The following is a 22,211-nucleotide window of genomic DNA, read 5'->3' as shown; positions in this document are numbered from 1 at the left end:
CTCGCCGTTTGTAGACTATCACTAGGTTCACCCATGTTCAATGCTATTATTTCTTTAAAATGTCATGTATGATCACATCGATTGTTGTATCAGTTTCCACGTTATTTTTGTCTTTTTTGAAATTATATGATGAAGGTTGGGTATTGATACGTATTTTCTGTTACGTTTTCTGAACAGCTACATTCTGCCGTACTGTGATTGCCATGGATTCCAAATGCCAAGTGATGGTTTCTTTGCACGCCAGATGCACATACTCGTGACCGGCTGCCTAACCGTTTACGGTTTTGTGGGACGACCGGCCCAGACCGGCCCAGACCCATTTGTCCATACGCTGGAGTGGCCATTAGGAGGAACATAACATGTTTTATGGTGGTTTAGGCCGAAGTTCATGCTGACGTCTTGGAAATCACTGTGCGACCAAAGCGGTTGCTTTATCGAAAGCAAATACTTTGCGTATGCAAAAAGAACAACATGTGCATCACGATTAACATTTTCGAAGACGACCCAAGAAACAAAGTTACCGTTTGATTGAAAATGGGAATAGTCAGATGGTCTCCAACAGTTTATTGTAAAATAAAAGTACTTTACAAAATCTAAAATGTTAATGTTTTCTTTTACAAAGCAGTTTATTATTTCAAAATGTAACGTGCTACCTTGTACGTCGCTGTGTGTTCATTTTCAGGTTCTGCGTCACGACACGTAGTTTTGCATTTTGCAGGCTGCCATGGAAAGCGAAGAGGGGCCATGTATGGAACAACAGCCTTCCCTTTTTTATGATGGCCATCTTGGAAAAGGATTTTGTTTGTGGCGTCCCGGATTATAACGACAAATCCTATTTTTTAGTAGCACACGTTACTGCTTTGCAAATCTAGATTGGTAATGGCAAATCTTATTGCATCTGTCCTTTACTGAGAAATATAAAGTAGATGGAGTGTATGCGATTTTTAACAAAAATATATATTCACACTGTGAAAGGTGGTTCTTAAAGGAACATTTATTTTGTTAACGGATGGCTTTTTTTTTGGAAGGACAGCTAAGAAGGAAATTTGCAAACAGAAATGAGGAAAGAGACACCAAACAGTAATATGGGGAGGTAGGTGGACGGGGGAAAATGTTGTGCGTTTGTTATTTGTAAGGTAGGGGCAGTGTTTCTCATGCTCCTTCATTACAGCAGCGGTGCTGTTTCTTGGGGAGGAGGGATGGCCTTAGCTCATGTCGTTTTCAGATAACTAGTACTTTTGCTAAAAGTATGTAATGTGTACTACATTGCTAATGGCTGACTACGAATAAGTGTTGGAGCTGTGCAAGGGAAATGTTGAAGGTCGAAGTTCCTACATCAATAAAAAAATGCATTTCCACACTGTTCATGAGGCATACATCTTATTGTTAAGTGTGTACGGATTCTCGGACACGTCACCGTGCTGTACGCCAGCATATGGTCATGTGGCATTCTCCGCAAGATGTGCAATTAAGTCAGATGTTACTTTACATTATGGTTCCGTGCCACTACTACAAACCGATGACCTTTAGCAAAAAAACTTTGTTAAAGGGACGTTATGGTTAAGTTGCCCTACTAAAAACCTGTGAAATTCATTAAAAAAAACCTTGTTAAAGGGACGTTATGGTTAAGTTGCACTACTAAAAACCCATGAAATTCAGTAAAAAAACTTTGTTAACGGGGCGTTATGGTTCGAAGTAAAACCGAAAAACCCTTGAAATTCGCCAGTTATGGTAAGCTAAGCAACCATAACTCATGCCACCATCGTGCACTGCTAACACTAACACCCAGGACATCAAAGATGACATCACAAATCTAATGTGACTGTAAAACCAATCTTTCATCCCTGCTAGTCTACAGAGCACAGGTATTTCACCATTATTCTTATTGCAAAGATTTGATATCTGGAGATGAGCCATTTTCCAGAAACTGAGCGTATCACCTATGTCGTCAAGTGGGACTCTCTGCCTGGAAAAGCCTGAGTAAATTGTGAGAGGCTTTATAGTTGGTCTCTCTTAGTTTAGTTTGGGTGAATCAGCCTATCTGCTTCCCCACTTCTGGTCGGAACTCTCAAGTCACTGGGATCGATAAGGAACGGAAGGACTTTTATTTGTTTTATCCTGGGTTCGCTTTCCAGAGACATTTATGTATTTCCCCATCCTGAATGTCTTTGAGAAACAGGACATAAAACCTTGATATTCCTTAAAGGACGAGTGCATTTTTCTGTTTGCTTTAGTCCGTCCCTCCCAAAATTGATATCATTTAAAGTGATGAAAGTTATAAAAAAGAACTGTTCAGAAGAAGTTCTGTGCCTGGCATTTCTTGACCCCCCCCCCCTATATTCGAGAAAGCCCCCAAGTAAACTCTGTGATTAGCATCTGTTTTCAACACCTGTTAATCTTGCAAAGGTTCTTACCTTCTAGCCCCATAACCTATTGACAGCGGCGACAGAAAATATCTCACTGAGGCAGTATTCCTGCAACTCCCTCCATCTGAGATGCTCTCTTTACATTCTTCAACATTTGCAGATAATAATCCTTCTCTTCTATCACCCTCTCCCCCATTCCGACTAGCTCCATAGATGCCGAATAACCACTACAGTGGTCACATTACATAACATAACAGATTCTCGTAACATAAAGTAAAGTCCTGCTGCTTTTATGGTCTGGCATTTACAGACCTGAACATATTCCTCTGATTTTTGCCAGCTTCACTGGCTGCTATCCCTGAGCTGAGTGCACTTCAAGCTACTGTGGATGGCTCATCGACCATGCCGCAACAGTAGAACTGCTTCCTGGTACACAGAAGAATGCAGGCCAAATAACCCACTGTAAAAATAATGACCTAGAAATAAAGTTCACTTAAATTAAATCATACTCATTAAAAATGAAGAATACGGTTTAATGTAACATTAAAAAAATATAAAGCCACTGGAAAAAAATATTTAAAAATACTAATTAAACATTAGAAGCTAAACACATTTAGTAATTGTCGCCAAGCAACAGACACTCAGTGGCCAGGTTAGGGATATCAACTTACATTTTATCTAATGTGGGGAGGAGCCGTGGGTTAGCCAGGGTTAAGGAGGCAGAGTTGCGGGCAGCATGCAAGGAAGATGTGGCCTGCGAGGGAAGAGCTCAGTGTTGGGAGGCAGGGCCGTGGAGGACAGGCACCAGAGCGGAAAAATGGATTCCTCTGGGCCAACAGGATGTTGCCAAACTGCTGACTATTGGCCAGAAACTAGTTTCCGATTGGCCCGAAGGATTCCCTGTACTACTGGGGGTAATAATTCACAGTATTTATCATTTGTATAAGTTCAAGGATCACAGAGTTTACTTGGGGGCTTTCTCGAATATAGCCGGGCCGATCGCACAGCGAGTAGAGCGCTCGTTTTGACATCTGTGCAGAGCCTGCCGATGCAGGTTCGAATCCTGGCAGGGCCAAACTCAGCCTTTCATCCTCCCGAGGTCGATAAATGAGCACCACACACCGTGGGCAATAAAAAGCAGCGCTCAGATACCTGAGGGTTCGTAGCGCTATATAAATGCTAAATTATTATTTATTATTATTATAAATCACAGAGGTCATCGCGTTTAAGGCCTCTCTTGACTTTTCTTGAGACGGGGAAGGGAGTATCTTTGAAGAAGCATTGGCAACGCCAAATAACACAGGGTCCAGTGCCGTCTCTTATGCTCCAATACACGGCAAGTTATATCAATCATTAAGGTATTTAACACAAAACAGGCACAGACTTAAAATAATAGAGTGAAATGAGCACTGTTCTGTCAAGCATTTGGCCATCTATGGCGCTTTCCATGAAATTGCCAGCCCTGGCAAATAACACACAAGCAATATGTTCAGTCAGCAATTCATGATGCCATGAACATACAAAAGGGGCGGGGGGGGGGAAGGTGGCGCATCACTTAGGCGCATCTTTATTCATATGCATTTGTCATCTTCCACTCGCCCTAGCAATACTTACTGCTCTACTGGTTGCCACTTAAGAGGCCCATGGATGTGAATACCAAAATATGAAGAACACTGTGGAAATGCTCAGTTGTTTATGCGGAAATACATCTGTTGGGTTTGGAAGGGTTCCAACACGTTTTCATCATAAGACAATATTATCTGATAATGAGTTTAGGCACAGCTTTAGGGTGCTGATGGTACAGGGGGGCGCCCTCCTCTAATAACATGTCTTTTTTTTCTGTGGATTTACCCCTTTGGACAAATACTTCCCCTTGCACCTACATTTCCTTTTAATATTTAAGACTGAAGGCTGATTGGCTGCCGTGTACTTGCTTCATGTTTCTTCTTGGATATTACTGTTTACATTAGTTTCAATGTAAAATGTGTCATTTTTGCATCATTTTTTTCCCCCTTTGTTTTTAAATAGGGTTATCTTTCCCAGGTTATTTTATTTAAAAGAATATCCTTTCTTCCTATGAATTGTCGGATGTACTGCCATTCTGGCGCTTTGACCTCGGGCTTTGTGCCCCTGTTGAAGTTACTGTGGAAAAGGCAGGGGATTTGGCTGTCCCAGTGCTCGACTCTGACATTCTTTGCTTCATCGTGCTGTCCGGCGTGCTCTGAAGATCTGGATGTTCACGAACTAATCTCCTGTTCACCTTTTCTCCCGATCTCTTAAGTCTAGCTCCAAAGACTTCCAGGTGCTTTAAAAATGGCCCAGTCATAACATAACTTATACCTCTCCCAGCTACTGTACCTGCATTAGGAAAGGCCCACCCCTGGAGAACTACATCTCTAAAGAGAGGCAGTCAAGTCTGTGCCACCCTTTATCTTCTTGGCAATCCACACCGTAGGCTTTTCAAGACATGCCAAGCCCCCATCATCCCTCTTCCCCCACTGCTCTCTAGTTCTCCATTGTTTACAAGCAAGAGGCGGCCCCACAGCTGGTACCTTGAGTACAGGCTGCCCCCCCCTGTACTTTTCTACAGTTGCCTGAAGTAAACTGCAAATTCTGCTGCAACGTGTCCCTCCCCAAAATAACTCCTGGTTAGCTCTTGACTTTGAGGAATAAAAAAGCAGGCCTTCCATAATCCTAGATTATTTTTTTTTATAGGGAAACAGAGTCACGGGACTTGTCCTCAGATTAAATCTCTAGATTTGGGTTTATTGATAACATCACATATTATGTAGCGCTTCATGCTAGATTCCTCTGCTTCTGCACATCTCAATTCTTTATAGATCACATCCAGGGAACCTAGCGCAGTAGTGCTCTTTGACCCACTCCGTGACAGCAAACTATATGGTGGCAGTGTAACAGGAGATGAGCTCTAACCCACAGGTGTCGAGCGTAAGAATGTGTGTGGCCAAGCAAGAGCCCGGTGTACATGATAATGAAACACCTGCAGCTGGACTGGAAGGAAAGTAGCAAACTATGGCTCCTGCTTTTGACGTCTGTAGCAAAAATCTGGTTTTACACAATGCAGTCATCAAAATGCAAAACAGCGATTTAAGAATCTGCAAGGCAAGGCTAGAGGCTTGAAATCCGCCTTGGTTGTGTCTTATGGAAAATCCTGAGAGCTCCGCGTGACCCACATTGTACCCGCTGGTACAATCTCAGGTGAGAACTTCAGGTGATAGAAGATATCCCTTCTTTACGGAATACATAGATTGAGCCAAACGTTAACAATAAATAACAGTAATCAATACCTTTTGAAGTGCTTGTAGTTTTAAATAAGGATTGATGTAATAAATAACCTACAGTACTCCCCATGGGAAATGTATGCATACAACCGTGGTGTTTAGACAAATATTTGGTCGCTGTAATTTACACGAAAAATGAATTGCTTGCATGGAACACTTCGCGCATTAAAACGAAAAAGGATGGTAACTATTAGTATACATAGGCAGTTACGTTGTTGCTTCTGGCGTTGGCACTGCTCTCTTCTGGAGGCGGGGGATGTGTGTATGACTGGCTGCAAATAACAATTAACACACTCGGAGCTGCAGACGAAAGAAAATGCCACGAATTGGAACCCAAAACCTAAAGGAGTTGGAAGCTCTGTTTCAAATCTTATTTGTACATTTGTGAGGGAAGTTCTCTTTTATTCTGTTTACATACATCGTTGTTTGTGTTTGCAGCTGTGCAACGTGAAGAACCGTGAATAAAAACTACTTTTCCTGCGCAGTGTCACATGCACAATACAACTCTAATATCTAGCAGCTGAGTTACCTCTCCAAGCTGCAAGTAACTAATGTGCATGGGTAGCCTGGCTGGCTAATCATTCACTCTAACATCTATAGATTGAAACAGACTTCTGCCCATGTAATGATTGATGGGTCAATTCTGACACGGATGGCCTTCATAAATTACTTATTTTATTTCGACTTCAATATCACATTGTCCAACAAACAAGAAGAGCCCCAGAATTGTAGGAGAGTGCGAGAACTTCCAGGCGGGGAGAAAGAAGGAGGAAAGCCCCAGGGTAGCGAGAAGCCAAAGAAACTTAGAGTTGGGAGAAAGAGGAAAAGAAGCCCTAGAGCAGGGGTCTGCAACCTTTGGCTCTCCAGATGTTTTGGACTACAATATCTGTGATACCTTACTATTGATCTTGCTGGTTACAGATGATGGGAGTTATAGTTCAAAATATCTAGAGAGCAAAAGGTTGTAGACCCCGGCCCGAGAGAGTGGAGTGAGTACAAAAAACACAGTGAGGAGGGAGAAAGAAAGAAACCCCAGAGTGGGGCGTGGGGTGAGAAAGAAAGACACCCCAGAGTGAGGAGTCAGAAGGAAAGAAAACCGAGTGTGGAGTGAGAATGAAAGAACCCCGAGCAGGGAGTGAGAAAGCAAGACACCCCAGAGTGGGGAGTGAGAAAGAAAGAAACCCCAGAGTGGGGAGCGAGAAAGCAAGAAACCCCAGAGTGTTGAGTGAGAAAGGAAGAAACCCCAGAGTGGGAAGTTAGAAACAAAGAAAACCCAGAGTGGGCAGTGAGACAGAAAGCAACTCCAGAGTGGGAAGTGAGAAAGAAAGAAACTCCAGAGTGGGGAGTGAGAAAGCAAGACACCCCAGAGTGGGGAGTGAGAAAGAAAGAAACCCCAGGGTGGGGAGTGAGAAAGCAAGAAACCACAGAGTGTTGATTGAGAAAGGGAGAAACTCCAGAGTGGGAAGTTAGAAACAAAGAAAACCCAGAGTGGGCAGTGAGAAAGAAAGCAATTCCAGAATGGGAAGTGAGAAAGAAAGAAACTCCAGAGTGGGGAGTGAGAAAGCAAGACACACCAGAGTGGGAAGAGAGAAAGAAAGAAACACCAGAGTGGGGAGTGAGAAAGCAAGAAGCCCCAGAGCGTTGAGTGAGAAAGGAAGAAACCCCAGAGTGGGAAGTTAGAAACAAAGAAAACCCACAGTGGGCAGTGAGAAAGAAAGCAACTCTAGAGTGGGAAGTGAGAAAGAAAGAAACCCGACTGTGGGCAGGGAACGAAGAAGCACCAGCGTGGAGAGCGAGAAAAAGGCAAGCCCTGGAGAGGGGAGAGAGCAGAGAAACCCCAGGGTGGAGAGAGAGAAAAAGGCAAGCCCCGGAGAGGGGAGAGAACAGGGAAACCCCAGAACCCCAGAGTGGGTAGAGACCAGAGAAACCCCTTGGTGGAAAGAGAGAAAAAAGCACACCCCAGGGTGGCGAGAGAAAGTAGAAACCCCAGAGTGGGTAGTGAGGAAAAGGAGAGCCCCAGGGTGGGGGAAGAAGGAAGCAATCCCAGAGTGGATAGTGAGAAGGAGGAAAGTACCAGACAGGGGACATTACACATTTCCCTCTTTCTCACCTGAACCAATGGCTGCAGTTATGTGGGCACTTCGAGAGAGGATCCAGAGCCAGTAGTTTCACTTGGGCTGCAAGGCAGGCTTTGTTTGTAGGAAACAGGACTGCCTCTGGTCTTTCTGGTGAACAGGGCGCTCCGGTAGATATGGCTAGTACTGTCTCTCTTTTGTTTGTTTACTCTCATGTACATCATGCTTTGGAGCTCTTTCTGGGTGATATACTCATACTCAGCTGCCCGTTTGATTTCTAATTTCTGGATCCTCTGTGTGAAAACATAAAGGCATCTTCTTTTTCTTTTTATGCTCTGTCTGGGTTGTGACTTCGACAGCCCCCGGGCACAATGATGCATCGAGCTGGAAGATGCAGGCTGGCAGCTGCAGGCTCCCACTCAGCGGTCTTCTTATGGCCTGCCCACCAAAGCAGGTGCACTTTTACGTTTCTCCTTGCCCTCAATTGGAGTACTCTCGCTTGTCTTGAGAGCACCACTCGTCAGTACAGGGTTGAAAGGTACATGCACTCTCCTGCCGATGGAGACCGTGCACAGTGTTGTGAGGGTCTCCAGGGATCCTGGAGATGCTCAATCAAGACACAGACTCTTGATGCTGTGTCAGTCGTCTTGCCCTGTTCGCGGTGGGGGGCAGGGGCATGGCCCTTATTTATTGAGCATCTGACGTAGGGCGTCACCGGACGAGCAGAGACATCCTACGTCAAAACATCCCTTTCAACCTTTAATAAACAAAGAAACAACAACACTGACTGCACCAGTTCCACTACCCGCAGGCAAGGCGTTTATGCCATTACTCCAGCACATAGTCACAAAACCATCCAGGTGGCTTTCTCTCCAGATTCCGAGGATATCGAGGCTCCACTTGCTTCTCATGTGCAAGAGCCACACCTCCACCCTTGTCAGCGCCATTCAGACTTACATACTCTTTCAGTCGAGACGCCTGGTCTCCCTTGGGTCCAAGTGCACCATGGGACTAATGGGCCAGCCAATCCACTCTTTGGTTGCCCTGGAATCTTCAAAACTAGCTGAAATTCCAGGTGAGGGATTCTCTTTTCGCCGTGACCATGAACCCTTGCTTACTTGTTACCGTCCAGGGACGGGTTTCATGCGGCAAACACAGCTTGTGCCGAGGTTTCCTTGTGCTCATGAGAACCACATCCAGGGATCCTGGAGATGCTCAATCAAGACACAGGCCCTCATTACGACCCTGGCGGAATTCGGAAAACGATGGCGGAAATGCAATACCGCCATCGAATAGCGCTCGGTGCGACTATGACCCGTCACCGCAAAGTACGATGCCATTAGCGACACCGTAGTGAACGCCAACGCTAACTGCACCACGCGCGCGCGCGCCATGCCAAACCGTAAACACCACCATGGCGCAACGGTACGCCAATTCCGACCCTAGCGGACATGTACCTAACGCCATCAAGCATGGCGGAATGCACCATTCCGCCATGGTGAGAAGTACGGCATCGCGAATCAACCGTAAACGGCCCCACTGAGTGCCCGTACACCGCTCCCTGCCCACAAAGTACAACTCCCCGTAGGTGCAACGAAGCCACAATGCAACCAGTGAAATGTACAAGTCACCCATGCATGCCAACGAACAATAGAAACACAACAGGGGCCAATGGGAGCTGCAGGGCACAGATGGCACGAATACAGAAGCTATACCAATGGACATGACCTCAGTCTCCCACCAAGAAACGCACGCAAACACAGGCACCTGTGACCAGCAATATTCCGAAAATCACATCATTCCACCAGTCCACCTGGCTGACCGGCATCTGTTACACAAAACCCAATCCCCCGCCCCTGAGCATGACAACATTCAAACTGTCATATTGGCAGCCCCCATCCCTGACCTCACGGGCTTCGTAGGCAAACGCGCCCAGTACAGTACCACGCAACTAAACTCCGAAGCTGGAACCCAGTGCAGATCTCCTCACAATACATCGCCCCCCAAATAGGCATATGCCACATCACTTGCAAAGAAGAACGCTACACGGGCCAAATCAGAATAGAAATTTAATGCACATCAAAATCACCAAGCCCATACAGCCATCAGGCCATGAACTCCAAAACACATTTCACCATTGTGGGCTGCATCCGCAAGAAATGACCAGCCACTACTTGTGTGACGCCCTGTTCCCTCATGGTACACAGAGCCACATTCACGTACGAAAAGGCAACATGGAAGCGCACAGAACCACATGGCCGTCCCAATGGGGAGGCACTAGTCCAGCTGAAAGGCCGAAATGTTGCTCCGAGCCACCAGTACTGCGTAAGGGCATGTGGCCCATTGGCGATCGTCCCATAAGATCGTAATGCTGCTCCACTGATTAACACGAAGCAGCAGGTGTCGGGAGTAAAACCCATCTGCAGGAGTGGCATACAGATGGCAGTGGCAAAAGGGGAGGAGATACCTGTCAACCAAAAGAAAAGAAAAAGAACAGAATGGCCATCAGTACTACATTCCAACAACTCACTGCAATGATCACACTAAATCCACAGCCACATGCATGCTAGCCCACTCCAAAGGTCCATCACCACCCAAAAACCACTTGCGACTCATAACTATCTATATCGAGGTGTAAACACCATCACAAACGAGTGTACCTGTGCATGCGCCTGTGAAAACAGAATCCATCTGATGGGATTGGTAACGTGCATGGACACAAGTGTCTGAGGGCGCGTCGAGACAGGGAGGGCTCAACAAGGCCAGATAGACGATGGTCCCACTATGGCAGCCCTGCATCACATAGCGTAGGGGAGGCGGATAGATCCCAAGAAGCCCTGTACATGGCAAACTCTGTATCAAATCACCTGCCCATGCATCCATTCATCATTCCCTCATCCCGGGATTAAAACGCCTGAATATTTACTCACATAACATTAGAAATATCCATTGAGTCTGTGCGTTATGCAGCCTGCAAAATCCACAGTGCCCCAGCCCGTAATTCCAGTGTAGTGAAGTAACATGTATTTGGGAACGTCCGGCCTCATCGCCCACGTCGCTATTGCGCATCCCAAACCATTCATATCAATCATTGCATTCTCGCCATGGCCCCTGTCCCAAGGACATTGAACAATAGAACGTTATATTTGCAGTCAGACCTGTGGGCATCTCCTCGCCGCTAGCTGAAAACCGAAAGCGCCGCCCTTCGAATTCCTCATTTGCAACATCACGTCGAAGAGGCATCTGTGGCCGTTTGAAAACACTAATTAATCCATCGAGTGCGGCTGTGTGTGAAAATGGCAACTGCCTTCACCCACGAATGGGACGCCCCGCCCGTCGTTGCAACTCGGTACAGTGATGAATGAGGGCCCACCGTCACTCGAGTACTACGTTCCACTGACCCTTCACAACTCTGTTCGCGACTGCACAGATAGTATGTGAAACAATGGGACCACAGCAGAATGAACATATCAACCAATGTTACACGGCCATCGGGTACAAATACATGATTGCAATAGCAAGATGCCATTCCACGAATTGCAGCGTTGTGCGCGGGACGTGCTCGGCCAAAGGGGAGAGCAGTTTGCACAGGTGGAATGAATCACCACAGGTGGAGGCCATTCAGCCTGAAAACACATAAATTGCACAGCCAGTCTCCTCCCACAACCACACCAAAATGCTACCGGCAGGACTCGCGATGTTGGCCCTGGGGGACCTGATAGCACTGCAAGTACTCCAACTCCAAGAAGAAGACGAACACCAACTACAACCGGCCGCACGGAGGAGACGCAGGAGGAGGAGGAGGCCAAGGCAGGGCCAGCAAGGGCCGCCAGCACAGCCACTACCACCACGCAGGCAGCCCGCAATCCCACGCCTCCGAGCACATCCGTTCAACCTCACTGATGAGCAGATCCACACCCTCTACCGTCTGGACCGGGACACCATAGCCGCCATTGTGGACATGACACAGGCTGACCTTGTCAACATGATAGATAGCCCAACCGCCATCCCACCCCTACTGAAGGTGGTGTCTGTACTACACTTCCTGGCCACAGGCACCTACCAGCACACAGTCGGACAGTTGCATGGCATTTCTCGGCCACTGTTCTCACGGACACTATTGCAAGTGCTCGATGCCCTCCTGCAGCACGCAGACGACTACATCTCTCTACCACGCTCGGAGCAGGAAATTACCAACACAAAAGTGGGATTCCATGCACTTGCCGGCATACCGGGTTGCATTGGTGCCATCGACTGCACCCATGTGGAATTGGTCGTCCCACATGCCATGGAGGCCCAGTACCGCAACCGAAAACAATTTCATTCTCTGAATGTACAAATGGTGTGTGACTCCAACAGGATCATTACACATTGTTGTGCCCGATTCCCTGGATCAACCCATGCTTCTATGGTCTTGAGGAACTCTACAATACCACGCTACATGGAGCGACACGCAGGGAACAGATCCTGGCTACTCGGTGAGTCACATTACATGCATGATAATGTGGGGTATGTGATTCGGCAATGACCTGGCAGGAAGGGGGGGGGGTGTGCGTACGTAGCAATGGCATTCCACATCATACGTTTCTCGTCCACATACAGGTGATGCTGGATATCCACTGAAGAGATGGCTCCTCACACCAGTCCGGAACCCACGGGACCAGCATGAGGAGGACTACAACCATGCCCACTCACGTACCCGTGTAGTCATTGAACAGGCATTCGGCCTACTGAAGGGTCGTTTCCGCTGCCTCAGCAGGTCTGGCGGGGCACTCCTGTACCGCCATGAGAAGGTTGCAAAGATGGTGATGGCATGTGTCATGCTCCACAACATGTGCGTACGTAGAAATGTGCCCATGCCCCCTGACGCAGAACTGCAAGCACCTGATGATGGTCATGATGAGGGTGGGGATGTGGCAGCACCTCAAGGAGTCTGCGAGGCACCGGAGGCCCGTGACATTCGTCAGCATCTCATTGATGTATGCTTCTAGCACTCACGCCTGGTGGCTGATACATGGACACGGGACTCGTGGCACTGTGTGTGTCTGGGACATGCACAATATGGACTGTACGCCTATGATGGCCTAGTACACAAAGATCAATGTCCACACATCTCATTGGTTGATCGTGCACTTTTTATGGCATATGTGATATCATGTTGTACACCCTATCGACCCGCCACCCAAGTGAGCCCAACACACCCCCTCCACCCTCCTACCTCCCCCCCGAACACCAGTGTCCAAAGATGCTCATTGTCAGTGGGCAGTCGCTATTGCAAGCCCCCTCTGCGGGTATCAGGGGCACCCCTGCCTGTGGAGCGCAGGTTCCTCCCAGATCTACGTTGGGGGCTGACCTGGACGGAACTTGCAACGGATGATGTCTCTGCCTGCTCACGTCCATGCATGTCCCTAAGGGTTTGCGAGAGCTCAGTGAGCACACGGCGCACTGCGGCAAGTTCGGCACATACGTCCTTGGACGTCGCATGCAGTTCCCCCCTCAGGCTCTCGGTGCTTCTCTCCATTTGTGCCCTTAGTGTCTCTGTACCTCTCTCCATTTCTGCCCTAAGTGTCTCAGTTGATGTTTCTATGTCTGCCTTAGTGCCCCCACATTCATCGGCATGGTCCTTGAGGAGCGTGGCCAGTTGCTGCTGTTGCACGATTAACTGGTCGAGGGACTGTTGCCTCTGCTGGGCCATGGCCATTTGCGGGGGTGTCACAGAGGGGCTGTTGTCCTCATGTTGCCCTGCCACAGGGCTTGTGGGGGATGGCCAGTCGTCGTCTTGTGGGTGCCCCTGCGTGGTATCCTCATGTTGTACGGGATGGGACAGACAGGGGGATTGGGACAGGTCATGGATGGATCTGACTTCGACATCCCCGTCTTCTGTGTCGGAGCATGCTGCCATCAATGGGGTGTCACCTATGGTGCTGCTGCCACCGGAGGCAGTGCCTTCTGTGGCATCCGTTGGGGGGACCTGTGGTGGTGGTGTTGTGGGCATGCTGGCTGCTGGGGTGCCTGTTGATGTTCCCTCCTCTGTGCTGCCACCTGATTTGTGCTGCTGCCGTGTCTTGATGCGTGCAGCTGAGGTGGAGGGTCTTTGGCCGTTGGTCTTGGCCCTCTTTGCAGGTGTGCTGGTAGGGGTGTCCTGAAGCTCGTCGTTTGGATCGGACCCTGTGGTGGAGTAAAGGAGGGCGAGGGTTATTGATGGGTCTGTGGGAATTGGAATGGCATTGTATCACATGCATTGGGGTGGTACCTGAGGGTGATTTGGGTCGGGGCCTTGGAGGTGCTTTCATTTGTGTGTGGAGTGAGGGTGCAGTTGTTTGGCAGCCTGCAGTTAGGGTGTGCCTGCTGCACGTGTAGTGCGTGTTTTAGGGGTTTTTAATTATTTATGTATTTATTGTGGGTTTTAACGTGCGCTATCAGGCCGATGTGTGTGGCCGTTCTCCTGGACATGTGTTTCTGTTGCACTATGTGGACGCATGGTACTTCACATGGATGGACTTTGTGGATTTGGCATTGTTTTATTTGGCCCACCTACCTGAATCTTCGGATGTCTGCACTCCTTTCTCCATCCCTCCGACTCCCTCTATGCTCTCCATTCCGATGGTGGAGGCACAGATTTCTTCCCAGGGGGTCAACTTGATGGGTGATTCAGGACCTCCCCCGGTGGCTGTGGCAATGTTGCGGTTGGCAGAGAGTATGCTGCGGACGCGTATCCGCAGGTCGTCCCATCGCTTACGGCATTGCTGTGGGGTGCGGGGTGCGGTCCCCACCGCACTTACCCGCTGTGCCACCAGAGCCCATATGGCCTTCTTGTTTGCAAGTGCCGTCCTGGTCATTTGCGTGCAGAAGACGATGGCAGCATTCTCCTGGAGGGTCTCTGTTAGCACGGTGAGTTCCTCACGGGAGAAGTGGACCTGCCGCTTGCGGTCGCACGCTTTCTTCGCTACTTTTCCCATTTTTCTTGGTTTCGCTAGGGTGGATGACGGGTTGGGGTGTGTCTCAGGGTAGTGATTTTAGTGGTTGTGTGGTTTTAGTGGTTTTATAGGTGTACGGCGGGATGTTTCCCGTTCCGGGCCCATGTTTTAACTTCCGTTTCCGTATATTTCCGGTCACCGTACTTTCCGGTAGGCGCTCACTGCGGTGTCCGCTAAGATGGGTGGCGGTATTGCACCTAGGGCGCCGTACGGCGGCGGTGTGGGCCGTTTTGGGTTCATTTCCGCCATCGCGGACTTTGCACTTCCGCCATGCCGTGGTGCTCGTGCCCGATGGGTCGGAATGGGCCGCACTTTGCTCCTTCGTGCAATGGCGGAAACGCTATTTACGCTGTGGCGGTCCGGTCAGTCACTTTCCGCCAGGGTCGTAATGAGGGCCACAGACTCTTGATGCTGTGTCAGTCGTCTTGCCCCGTTCGCGGTGGAGGGGAGGGGCATGGCCCTCTGGATGGGTGCGTCCTCCGGGTGCTTTCTGTTCGACTCACAGCCCACCTCCTTGACATATGATGAGGACGAGGGAATGCACCTTCCGCTCCAGGAACGCTTCTGCCTGGGTACCACCAGTCATGGTTAGCGTCGTCATCCTGTACAACATGAGAAAGGATGTCAAGACTCCTCCAGTCATTGTTCCTTATATACAGCAATTCGAAACGCTTTGGTGAGGGTTCGCATTGCCCCCATTGGTCTTTAGAAAGCAGGGTAAATGTGCCATTGATTGATCCCATAGAACCATAGGAATCAAGCAAACCTTTCACCCTGAAAATGCAGGCCATCTCACTGACTATGGGATCCCATGTTTCTCAAACAACACCTTCAGAAATGTAATTACGTCCTCTGTTGCCTTGGATTCCACAAACTGCACCACGGTCCACCTTGAGATCTTGTCTAGCACCACTAGGTAATGCTATGATTGATGCACTGTGCTAAGTCCAGGCTCTAGGTGCTCCAGAGCACTGTGGCTCTTTCCAGAGATGTCAAGGGCGGCTCCCTCAGCCACAGGTCCCAGCGCTTGACGCCACACACAGCGGCTGAGAGCATCATCCACCTTCTGGGAACCACACCTTCTCACTGAGCCTTGCCTTGGTCTTGCTGGCCCTTTGGTGGCCCACATGGGCCCGATCGAGCCCCTGCAGCTTGAGAGGGATGACCAGCTGGGATCTCCAGAGGAGCACCCCCTCATGGCCAACCAACTGCTCCCCCCCCTCACCTGCCACAGTCCCTGAAGAAACGCTTAGGCCTTTGGTGTCCTTTGTTGAGTGGCTGAAAGAAACCTCTTCCACTGGCTTGCCTGCATCTGCACCACCAAGTCCTGAAAGCCACCATTTTGTTGGGTGGTGTGAGGAGCCAGGAATGAGATGCGGACACAGTGAGCTTTCCTTAAAGGTAAAGTGCACAGTTCCAGGGGACAACTCCTTTTCCCTAGGTTACTCTTCAAGACACTTCAAATCCCTAAGGGCATGCCTCTTCCTGCTGGGTTAACCCTTGACATAATATATGATAAAATAACCCCACTGTATTGTCCATGGTTGCCTCGTCTACAAACGCCTGTTCTCTCCAATAGCTTGTATATATTGAAGCAGATACTCGTCCTCCCTCATCTTGCATGCCATAATGGCGCTTATGTCCGATATGTCTGGGTATTGCAACCTTAGAGCATGCCACAAGGCTACTCAGCAATTATTAAATGGCATGCCATCGTGTGCTATGTTCTGTGCTGTCACTCCAGGATATCCTGCTCTTTTCCACACATCGTCTACTACCTCCCCAAGAATTGCCGAAAGCAAGCTCTTCATGTCACCCACTGCTAATGTCGTTACCTGCTGTCAGTCTTTCAAGCTCATGAATCCATTTCCCAGCCCCAGCAGTCAACGATGGTAACTTGCATCTTAAATTGTCTTTGTCCATCTGCTGCCATGGAATATAATGAGGTTGCCCTCCTCCCTTCTCTAACAGTGGAAACTGTGTCAGTCCTATCCCTTCACTCTATCTCCCTGTGTCTTTGGTGGCAGTAAATGCCTTTGTCATTGCTGCTTGTTGTTTCCTGGCAGGGACCTGAGCCTCTGCGCATATGGGGTAATATCATCTGCGCTGCGCGACTCGCCTTTAGGACATGGCACTTGCCCCCCAATGTCTTCCACTGTTCTGTCCATATCCCTATCGCCTCCCCATATTGTGTCTCCATCAGGGCTTGTTTCCCTAGTGAATCATCAACTGACCCCATGTTCCCAACACTACTGTCACTTTCCCCTTCTCTCTCGTCCTCGAAACAAAGTCTCCTCAATACTACATGTTCCTGCCTCTTTCCCCCGATCAGCTTGCATTCTTGCATCCCCCCCATTGAGGATCCAGCCTCATTTCTATCTACCCGTGGGGTAGCCATGCTGCTTCTCCCACTTCTGTCCGATTCTCTCTTCCATATGCTCCCTCTCTCTTGTCATCATTTAAACATGCTAAATCCACCTTAATCTCCACTTCCCTTAAAGAGTGCCCGTCTCTGCCGCATTCACATCTTCACTCATCTTTTTCTCTGCATTGGCTCTCCTTAACAAGCCGCTCGACTTTTTCTCTTGTCCTCCTTTATACGTGCTTGCCTTTCCCACTCCTCTTCTGCCTTCCTTCTTTCTATGTCCTAAAGCTCTCACTGTCTCCTCCTCTCCCTTGCCTCTGCTCATTATTTCTCCTTACATTTTTTAGCTTTCTTCCTTTTCTTCCCTTTCCCTTCTGTGCACTTCCTTCATTACCTCTCCCATCCTATCATTTCCTCTGCGTCTTAGTTACTCTGTAGTTACTCTGTAGTCCTCTGCTCCCGCCTCCTCTCTCCCCATAGGGCTTCCCGTCCAACTTAAGCAATATCTGTCCGCCTACCCATTAATTCGGAACTATTGATTCTTGTCCCTCATTGACTCCTGTCTTCCCTAGGTCATTTTCCTTTAACTTCGCCTGCAGCTCACTGCGCTATTTACATTCACTGCTAGTATTCTGCTCTCCCTTAGTCGCTTGCTTTTCCCCGCTTTGCCCCTCTTCGCCTATATACGCTATATACGATGGTGGTGCAAAACATGGGATAGGTGTATCCCGCCGCAGCTTTTAACTCCCTTATGGGGTATAATCCCTTGTTTTCTATTGCTGCTTCTGCGCTTGCAGTTTGAAGAGGAGAAGAGGGAGCCGAGGGCAGTTCGCCTTCTATATCTCGCTGACTCAGCATCCAGTGTCGCCTTGTCAAGTCCCCTTCCTCGTCCTGAAACATTGTCCATAATTCTAATATGGCCATCCGCTTGCTATGTTTTTTCCTCCTTACTAGCTACATGTAAATAAGTGTCTAGATTTTTCTGCACACATTTGGAAAAGCTTCACACTTTGGGCCATGGCTTCGCCAACTTGCCCTCAGTACCTCAAGTCCATTCCACACTATACTTGCGTATTTTGTGCTTATATCGCGGGAGGGACTTGCACATATGTTGAAGAGGTGTGTCCCTCATGTTGTTACCTTTTATATAACATTTGTCAATACTTACTTGACCTCAAATCAGAATTTCGACACATTCACCTCTAATGGACTACTTTGTAACTTTCAACCTTAATATCGTTTCTCAAATCTCACCTATGAAAATCAAACCACCACAATAAAATCTTGACCTCAGCCTCTCCTGCTCATCACCATTACTGCGGGTGCGTCCACGCACCACCCTACTACAGCTCTTCACCCTGAAGGCTCCACTGCCCACTTGGCTCATTTGCTTCTTAAGCTGCGCCCCAAGGGTACAACCTGGCTTTTTAAACTCAAATTCAGTTTTTTATCCACCTTAAAAGCTCTGAATCTTCTGTGCACCTCAAATACTATACACAACTTCTCTGGTAACGTCACCACTACCGCAGAGGAAGACATTCTCGATACCTCACCCTTCAATATATGTCAGCTTCTGCATTCTCCAAACACACCGACAAACTTGACATGTCATAAATAAAATATACACAGTCGTCTTCCTGCCTAACCAAAAGGGAAGACCAATAATTCACGTGGGACCTGTTTCTATAGAATCGCCTTATAGAAATTAACCTCTGGGAGGTATACCAGGAGACTGCCTTTCGTGATACAAGCTAGTTTCTTCTGCTAAGGCCTACACAAAGGGAAACCATCATCCGTGAATCAAGCTAGAATGCCTAACCCACAGGAAAACAATTTTTTACATGATTCTTGTCATCTGTATCCCTTAAGCCAATCTTCTAAGATGATTACCCAAACTGATGGCCCAAAGAATGATTACACCCTAGCAAAAGCAAAACCTTAACACAAACACTCCCTGCCAAAACCATAATCTTAACACAAACATCGAGCAGAACTTGTGGTCTGCGGATGTCATTTGGACACCGACTCTCCCACAATCTGCCACTCTGCCTTCCGGTCTGGTCAAACCCAGTCCTAAAAACCTACTAGACATTTCCATTGGTCAGTTTGGGCTAAATAAATATGTAACCTATGAGGGTTAGTTCCACAATTGGAGAGCCATATCAGGTGGTTTGGTCCTGGGACCACCTCTAAATGTTGCAAACTACACTGTTGCAGGGTCGCAGAAAGACCATAGGCCCATGCAATATTTTATATGTTGACATGAAGGGTGCCTCTGGATTGGCTAGAGTGGGTCCTCCCAGACCTGGGGCCCTGGCTGGTTACTGAGCTGAGTGTACTTCTTCAAGGTAATGAGAAAGAACATGGAGGGCTGCATGTTCCCTACTGTTGCCATCTCTGATCACCTAAGCCTAAGGGAGTGCATGCAGGTTGCAGGTTTGTAGGCAACACTTGTAGCAGTCCACCTCTGTCTCACTGGGAACAGCTCGCACCTCGAGTGAATGAGCATTGACCTGCTCTGTTGGGTCACATGTGAGGGGGCCACAAAATTGAGCTCTCTTGCTTGTAATTATGAGGATTTGAGCAAATTCTTGCAGGTGGCTTGTTGTCTTGGTAAACAGGAATTTTCCATTTGCTCTTGTCCTTGGCTGGGAACACTGTCTCTGAATCTCTGGCTGCAGAAATCATGTTTAACTTTCCATGTGTTTGAGGCCTGTTTCCACTTCCTCATTTACTTGAATGGCCTAAAGTTCTCCTCTATATCCTTAAGGCATCTCCTTGTTAGTAGCAGTCAATCATAACCAACTTAGTCAACGCATATTTTTGCATCTTGCAGTTCTGCTTTGGTGAAAGAAACAAATGTCTATAATGATATGTATGTGTGTCTGCCCTCTACCCTACATGAGTCATAATCATGTTTTTCATGCCTATATGCAGTAAACTAGTGCATGTTTTTGTTACTTCATGAATGGATGAATATTTGCTTCATGTCTAGCGTGGCCATGTCATGATGTCACTAATGACGTAATTGATGTCTGGCTTTGCAGTTAGTCGACCTGTTCGATTGATGGTATTTCTGCTTCCACGAAATCGATTGGATATCGTTTTAATGGCTGCCTGACAGAGTAATGTTTCTCATATCTGCGATACATTGATGCTGGCGGTGACTGACCAAAGAGTAAGTTGCAACTTTCATTCTTCAGTTATCAGGTCGAGAGTCGTGTGTGGTTCATGAGGGCCATACCTGGACCCCTCTCATCACTTTGCTTTCAGATTTGACTTTGCTTGGTGTATTCCCCTGCCAGACTTTCACGATGGGATTGGTTTTGCTCACTTGCAAACTTGACCTTGGCCTGCTGTACTTTCCTGCCTGGGCTATTCATATGATTTACTTTGTGGACTTGCAAACTTGCTTTTGCCTGGTTTTTTCTCCTCCCAGGGCTTTTTGTCTGATTTACTTTATACAATTGCAGACTTGAGTTTATATAATTGAACACTTGCTTTCACCTGGTTTAGTCTGTTGCCAGGGCTTTTCATCTGATTTACTTTATACAATTGAAAACTTGCTTTCGACTGGTTTACTGTCTTGCCAGTGCTTTTCATCTGATTTACTTTATACAATTGAAAACTTGCTTTCGCCTGGTTTACTCTCCAGCCAGGTCTTTTCATCTGATTTACTTTATACAATTGCAAACTTGCTTTTCTCTCACATACATCTGTAGATCCTTTTTGGCTAATATTGGATTTCATATTCCTTCTCGTTCACTTCATACACTTTTGTCTTTCTTTGGTAGCGTTGCCAAAGTGCACCGTAGTTCCATTCTCTCTCTCTACGACTCACCAGTTTATTGTGGTGTCCTACGGTTCCCTCGTGGTACATGAGAGGCAGCACTCCGATGTCCTGCCTCCACCTCTCAGACACCCGGCTTCACCAAACAGCGTCTGTGTCCTTCGTGGCTGTATCACCCCTCTGAGGGTCATCTCTCCCCATGTGATCCTCCCTCATAAAGCCACCCGAGGGTCAGGATCCGGTAGCGGCTGCCATCCCCTGGCCACATGGGGAGAGGTTTCCCCCGGGAAGGAGTGATGACATCATTATATTCATCAAAGATGTCTCTGTGATGTCATCAAGGGACATCAACTTTGGAACGGCCACCTTAGACATCATTCCTATGAACCCTTCTGCATCCTTATTATTTCACGATCACTGATGTCTAGCTAACACAGGTAAAGCAACAAGTATTCAGCCGTGTTGACGGCCCTCGCTTGAAAGAGTAGCGTTACCCCATACTGCTGGAGTTTGGGAGTCAGCGTTCGAGCCTGATGGGGGGAAGAGTGCCAACCTCACCATGATGTGGATCAGTGGCTTGTGATCTGTGAAAACAGTCACCAGCTGTCCGTAGATGTACAGGTGGAAGTGCCCGCAACCCTAGAGGACCGACCGTGCCTCTCTCTCTATTTGCGAGTACCTGTGTTCAATGTTGGTGAGGGCTTTGCTTGTATAGGCCACTGGCCACCTATCTCCCAGGTGGTTTACCTGTAGTAGCATGGCTCTGTGCCCACTGAGCTGACATTCACCACTAGTTCCATGGCATTTGACAGGTTAAAATAGTCCTTTGATTTCTCTGCGATCAGAGCTGCCTTGGTAATGGCAAATGCATCTTGCTTCCCTTGACCCCTTCGCCAATCCTGGTCCTTATTGGTGAGGACCCTCATCGGCTCCGTCAGAGTGACAAGGTTAGGGATATAGTGACCACAGTAGTTTACCATCCCCAGGATGCTCCTCACATCTGACGGAGAGACTTGGCTGATGCTTCCATAATGTCCGGACCTTCCGGGGTTCCAACGAGAGACCATCCTCATGAAAAGCAAAGTCGAAGAAGTCTGCTTGTGACCGCAGAAACTGACACTTTCTCCTGTTGAGTGACTGGTCATGTTGTGCTACTCTTTGGAGCACTGCGGTCAACTGCTTCATGTGCTACTTGTGAGATAACGCAAAGATGAGTACATTGTTGCTCACATTCTGGACTCTAGGGAGACCTGCCAACACACCCCTGATCGTGTGTTGGAGCACTTCAGTTGCGGAAGACACCCTGGTGCTGAGCTGCTTATAGGGAAAGAGTTCC

At 48.0% G+C, this 22,211-nt stretch overlaps 1 protein-coding gene across 4 annotated transcripts in view; it reads left to right on the top strand.

Annotated features, from left to right (window-relative positions):
* Nucleotides 1-22,211, top strand: part of PTK2B (protein tyrosine kinase 2 beta) — a 998,240-nt gene that overhangs the window by 121,816 nt on the left and 854,213 nt on the right. The window contains exon 2 of one of the 4 annotated variants that reach the window (XM_069605649.1): nt 20,133-20,263. The exons of the other annotated variants lie outside the window; for them this stretch is intronic. The gene's annotated coding sequence lies outside the window, so the exon portion shown is untranslated. The remainder of the gene's footprint in view (nt 1-20,132; nt 20,264-22,211) is intronic. 4 annotated transcript variants of the gene reach the window in all.

Source organism: Ambystoma mexicanum, chromosome 4p (genome assembly GCF_040938575.1).
Source record: "Ambystoma mexicanum isolate Mex_15411 chromosome 4p, UKY_AmexF1_1, whole genome shotgun sequence".
NCBI classification, from domain to species: domain Eukaryota; kingdom Metazoa; phylum Chordata; class Amphibia; order Caudata; family Ambystomatidae; genus Ambystoma; species Ambystoma mexicanum.
The sequence above is the reverse complement of the archived record's forward strand: the minus strand, read 5'-3'. Positions and strand labels throughout refer to the sequence as shown.